This window comes from Oenanthe melanoleuca, chromosome 1A, assembly GCF_029582105.1.
Source record: "Oenanthe melanoleuca isolate GR-GAL-2019-014 chromosome 1A, OMel1.0, whole genome shotgun sequence".
Lineage (NCBI taxonomy): Eukaryota > Metazoa > Chordata > Aves > Passeriformes > Muscicapidae > Oenanthe > Oenanthe melanoleuca.
Window position 1 is genome coordinate 59,525,045 of NC_079334.1, and position 6,633 is coordinate 59,531,677.

The window sequence follows — 6,633 nt, forward strand, 5'->3', positions numbered from 1 at the left end:
GTGTCAAAGTTATTTTTCTAAGGAATTTCCAGCATGACTAACCTTATCCCAGTGCTGGACTTGAAGCTCTAATTAAGATATTTGGTGGATACTTTTGTTCAGTGTGTCAGAATAAACACAGCTGAATCAGTCCTTTAAAAGGATCCACCAGAGGCCAAGGTGCAGGAGTCATTCTGTGGAAGCCTTCTCCTGTGTTGGGCTGCACAGATCAGCTGAAGGACTGCTCTGCAGCCTGGATTTCCTGACACTGGCACCCTGAGATGGCCTCTGGCCCCCACAGCCTCCCTCCTCTGATGGATTTTTCAAGAGATGGATGTAACACTGCTCCTGAGGAGCTGAGCTGCTTTTACTGCCTCCCACTACACCTGTGTGCACTCAGGAAAAATGAGGAAGGAGAAATGTCTTCCCTAGGTTTTTGCTTTTTCTTTTGAAGGGAGATATTTCTTCATCACCACCTTTACTATTCCCCTGTGCTTCTGTGCTGAGAGCTGTCTCTTTGTACCAAAAGCAGCCTGAATTTATCAGATGCTCTGCTCAGCCAATAGATCTGTAGCTTGATGAATGTTGCTGTGGGCAGACAATGTAATGGCAGGGAACCTTTGAAGAGCCTGCAAGGGAGGGAGGAGGGAGAACAGTGTCATCTTGACATCCCAAAGCCCATCAGTTTCCAGGAATAAAGATCTCCCATTTCCATTCCCCCGTTCCAGACAAAGCCCTGGCCTGTGCTGCTGGCTGAAGGAGAACCCCACATCCCCCAGTGGTTACATAAAGACCTGATGCACACAAAGACAGGCCTGTATTTATAGTGGCAGCTAGACAAACTCATAAACAATACCTCTCCCAACAACACCAGCTGACACAAAATCCCAGTCTGTGTCTTTCTTTTAAATAGAAAGTTCTACAGCAAATGATGGCTTTATCACTTTAAATGCCTGCTTCACAATTTTTGGGGATAAAGTTTGAATCCTTATTATAGGTTAGTAGAAGCACAAGAAACACTTTGCTACAGCTAAGAAAAGCTTTCAGATGATTATGAGTTTAAAGCTTTGTGTTGTATGTGCTGCTGGGCTAGCAGCCTCCTAACTGTGCTGTATTTTTTGTAGCTGCAGAAAATGGCATGTTGCACTTGAAATGTTTGGGAAAAAAAAAAATATTACATACAGATGGAGAGATTGGGAATTCTTACCCCCAGAAGAGCTCTGTGGAATTGAATATATCAAAAGCAACCCTTAAAGTTTTCATATGCTCATATGAAAATGCTTGCATATATGCACACATGCACATTTTGGCACATCACTGTTCTGACTTATGTCCAGTGACAGAGCTTCATCTTTTGGGCCAAGATTGCTTCATCCATTTCTTTTCCAGAGAGACCAGGCTGAACATCTTCACCTGCCTTGTAGTCAGCTAGCAGAGAGGTCAGAGTTAGGGTTACATAAATTCCAGAGATCATATAATCAGTGCTAGATATAGCCAGCTATAAGAAGATGATTATAGTCAGCAAAACTATGAAAAATGGGAAAAATGAAATCCTTTCCAGAAGGTCCAAAAGCCTGTGGATTGCTTGTCACGAGGTATGAGGGTAAACATTATCCTAATGCTGTACTTGAGCTTCTTTTTGTGGGTGGTCAGCTGGTGTGGGTGACCTGGCCCTCTCCTCAGACAACAAAAAGGGTTACTGGAAAATGTTCATACTGATCTTTGGAAAAATGAGCTGTAGATGTGAATCAGTCTCACTGAAGGCTGCAAGCTTCTCTGGGAAATGCTGCAGGCAAGTTCGGCCCTCAGTACATGGCATTTTTTTCCTCTCATCAAACAGAATTGCCAAAGTAAAAAAGGTTTCCCTGCAAATCACTTTCCTCAGAGGAAGAAAGTGAAGCTAATGAACCTGGGAAAGGAAAACTCAGCGTTAGCAATACAGAATCTGTCCTATTTATGAGGAAGCTTCTGTTTCAGTCTGCCAGATTGAACAGTCATTATTCATCCCATTTCACAGCGCTGATTACATTAAAATTATTCTTTTGTATTGTACAGTATTATATAACACTGAAACCTTGAGAAGGTAGAAGCTAAACAGGGAGACTAACAAGAAGAATCCTTTCCTTTATAAGCTAAAAAAAAATCTGGCTTGTGGCAGCTTCAAGCTGAGCAGGAAAGATCCACTGCTAATAAACTATCCAGGGAGAGGGAGCAGGAGAGAGGGAACAGGGTGAACCTTCTACAAGATGCCAAGTGGAAGTTTTTTCCTGGCTAACATTTTTTCACTCATGACAACTCTCACTCAATTCCAGTTGAAAGCAGCTGCTTCCCCAGAATGGGCTGCAGCTTTCCCAGCTTTCCTCTCCTGGCCTCATGTCTGTCAGAATTTGATATAAAAACTTGCACTAAAAGCCTGTATGTAAGCCTTGTATTTGTTGGCTATGAAAATATTCTTGCAATAATCTTTAAAGATACCACATAATCTTTTGCCTCAGAAATGTGTTCTCTGTAATACCTTTTTTCAATGTTGTCTTTATGACCACTGAGGGTGCAGCTTTTTTATTTATTTTGATTGTATATATGAATTCCAAATTTGTTGCTATTCTCTGCCATTAGGAGGGTGTTATTTAGCATTCAGTTGATGGAAATGGAAGCATTGAGGTACATTCAGATTTTTGGCAATTTTGCTTTTTTTCACAAATTCTATTGTATACCATTCTTTTTGCAGAACCCATTTATGAAGAAAGTAACAGTTCAGATTCCAGTTCTATCAAGTGCTAAATACTCCCAGCAAAGTGCTTGAGTCCTTCCACAGAGGACCTACATAGCAAGGTCTTTTTTGGTATCAGGTTCTCCTTCAAAGAGGTGTCTGGATTCCCACTTATGTTTAGAAAAGTCAATCTCTGCAGCAAAAGCTTCTCTGCAGGATTTCCTATTGACTGCCCTGAGCTCCTTCTGCTGAATGCTGACTCTTGGTAGCTCTGCTCACTTGCTGAGCTCTTCCCTCTCACTTTGTAGGGAACTTTGCCACCATACTCAGGGGAGTATGCTTGTCTGTGTCTAAATCCCTTTACTCTGTGTAAACTGCAGCATTCCCCAGCACCCAGGTCTGCATGTCTGCCTGAAATACTTGGATATGAGAGCCCACACCTTATTTAAGTTCTTATGAACCAAGAAATGGAAAAGCAGAGGCTACCTCTGAATATGCCATACTTTAAAAATCAATGAGTCTCTTTTCATTTTGCTTTCTACTTCTTACTCCTTCCCAATCCATCTGTTGGATCTGTACCAGCAGACAGAACCACATGACTTGCACTACAGGATGAAATGACTTTAAATGGCAATGTGGCACTAGTACAGCAATAACATCTCAGCAGCAGGCAGTGTGTGATTAATGTCACAATTAGCAAGTGGAGGTTTGATATCTTAACCTCAAGGATTCATTGGGCTTGTAAATCTGTAGGGACTCAGCTGGGTTCTCAGTTGTTACAGATCACAGAAATAATGTAAATAGGCATTTACTGAGACCTCGTGGAACTGGAAAGTCAGTGTGTGCTTGAAGTCTTCATAAAAAGCAGGAATCTTATTATAGTATAAACATGAATGTATATGTATATAAACATTGCTTTATGGAAGAAAATATAATAAACCTAAATTCGGTAAGCAGAAGTTAAAAGCAACAGCATATTAAATATTGAAAGGAGAAAACAGCAGCTCCTTCATACTTGTGAGCTCAGAGATGGCAAGCAAATATTTTGGGGATAACTCCCCACTGTTCTTGTCAACCTGAACAAAAGTATAAAGGAGAACAGCAAAATACCTGTGCCTGTGTTCCCCTGAGCTGGGAGAGCTGAGGCACAGCAAACAGACCAGATTCTGAGAGTTTTCTGGGTGCCACTTGTCCCCACTGTGTCCCTAAATCAAACAAAAGCCACATCTGGCAGGGTCTGGCCCTTAATGATGGGGCTACTGCTGCTCTCTGCTGGTGCAGAGTCAGACTCAGGAAAACAAATGCTGCTGCCTAGAGCTGTGCAGAGTGAGCATTCCCATCAGGTAGGTTCTGACATTTTCAGCCTTTATTTTTCTTTCTGGTTTTATTAGATGCTGGAATATCTTCACACCTGACAAGGAGAATATTTTGGATCTATCACAGTATTCTATTTAAAAAAAAAACAAGCTGTTTTTACTGAACTATGAAACTCTTCTGTTATAATATGCAAAATAAAAAAAAAAAAACCCAAACAAACAAACACCAAAACAAACAACAAAAAACCCACAATGTTTTGAAAGGGAGAAAATAATTTTTTTATATGCAAACATACCTGTCTTTCATTTAATTCCCTTTCCTCTGAGTCTAGCCATTTCCACCTTCTTTCCATAGTTCCTATTCTCTGAAGCCCCAAAATAATTGTGCAAGTATTTTCTCTACCTCATGTGGCTTTTCAGAGAGATGTTTATTTAGAAATTCAGATTACTTATAGTATGAAAGACACTGGCTGAGAAAGAGCACTGATAAACAAATGATAGTTTGTTTATTGCAAAGAAAATGTCTAAAGTGTGTTATAAAGATCTAGATGTCATTTTACTTTCATGAAAGTTCTACTTGCTGTCTCTACCTAATGGCTTCTTTTTTTTCTGATGGAAGTACATTAGAGTAAACAACAAGACACATTAATCAACAGGGTCATTATTTTAAATTTTAGAAAAGGAAAGGGACAAGAAAATAAACGTAGTCATTTCCACACTCATATGCATAAAAATACAGTGGGAATTCTCAAAGAGCCAACATAAAACTAACTACTAATTGCTATTCTATGACAAATACAACATACAGTGAGCACCAGTTTTAAGCAGAACTCCTAAACAAGGCTATATTGGCTTTTCAAAAACAGCACAATAAGGTATAAAAAAATTATAAAATCAAAGTAATCATGAGGAAATGTATCACCTATAGTACACTGTGTTGTTGATGTTATGCAGAACAACCCAGTAAACACACTAACATTGAATTCAAGGTGAGCTCTGGCCAAAACTCAGGATCATGACATCTATATGGTAGCTGTAGCTCACAAGCCAAATAACTTCCTATTTACAGGGGAAAAATACACTTAAGAGAGACATTAAGGCTTCCTTTCTGCAAATCACTATTTCTAATTGGAATGAACATGATGTTCCTTCAAGCTGCAGCTCTTTACCACAGCTTCAATCAACACACACAACTTGTAAAAATATCCTCAGATCTAGTATGTTCTTGCCCCTCAAAAACTAAATAGAGTATCAGTCTGTCTCACTCCTCTCTACACATCTTGCTTTCACAAAACCACCCACTGAACAGTCCTGCTAGGTAGCAATTTGTAGTTTAGTATCTTTTGAGTAAGATCTCATGTGACTGCCTCTCGTAGCTGAATAATTTTATTTTACAGCTCCCTGCTCCTGTGTGGACAGGATTTGCACTCAAGGGAGAACAGAGCTAACAGGTTTGATCAATGCCTGTTCAGCATGTAAGTACCCTTTGATCTTAGGCCTCAGGGGATCCTCAGAATCTGTGATTTGTTTTTAATGGGCTGTAGCAAGGACAAGAAGCTTTCACAGTGCTGATCCTCAGAGTCTCACTGTCCCATGATTTATATGCCACTCCTATGGTTTTAGAATGTTACAGAAAAGGACTGCATTTATGGCAGGTTTTTCTATGATGTTACAGAAAGTGGTTTCAGGATATGCAATGCATCATGTAGGTACACATTTTAAAAAGGGTATGCTACGTTTTCTGAGTGTCTTGCTACTTTCATTCACATTAATCAGATTTATATGTCCCAGTGGATGAAAGAATGGACTGAACAGACTTTAATTCAATCTGTTAGGACAAGTGGCTGACTCAGAGTTGAGAGGGAGCATGACCTTGCCTCATCAGTTTTCTCTTAGCACCATTGTAGAAAATCATCTTGTAATCCTCAGTGAGGAAAAATAAACCTTTGGTGTTTCCTGAGTGGCCTTTTTGGCCATTTTGTCCCCAGTACAGCTGGTGTGCACAGGGCAGATTTTAGACTGTTGGAGACACCTTTTCCTCATCATTCTCAGCTTATGGGATAAGTTTCTAGCTAAGGCAAAAATTGCAGTTAGGGTCAGGGATTGGAACAATTCCTATTATTTAGTGCCTTTTCCAGTGCAGACACATCCCTGGGAAGATTTTCAGAAACCTCTGGCTATCTTTTCTCTGGAAGTCATATTTAATATTTCCACCTCATCTCAAAAATTTATTTTCCTTGTGAAAAATTCCCGTTTTCAGCAACAAGGTGTGTACAAAGAGAGAAAAGGATAAAAAGTCACCATGTACTAAACCCAGATATCACAATCTTCACTCTTCTTGCTGTGCTCCACTGCAGCCTGTTCACTGTAATCCTCCTCACCCTTCACTTTTTGGCCTTTCCAGGAAATTCAGGCCAAGTTCAGGCTCTGCAGGGCTGTACAGGGTCAGTGCTGGGTGTCAGTGCAGGTTTGGCACTGCTGACCATGTGTGTCTGAGTCAGGAACCCAGTGACTCCACAAGGGACATTCAGAAATACTTAATGGCTTAAGGGATAAGCCAGGATGGAGAAGAAAGTGATGCTGCTCTCTCTCTGGGGTGACTCAGCCCAGGCAGGCTCAGGGGACCAG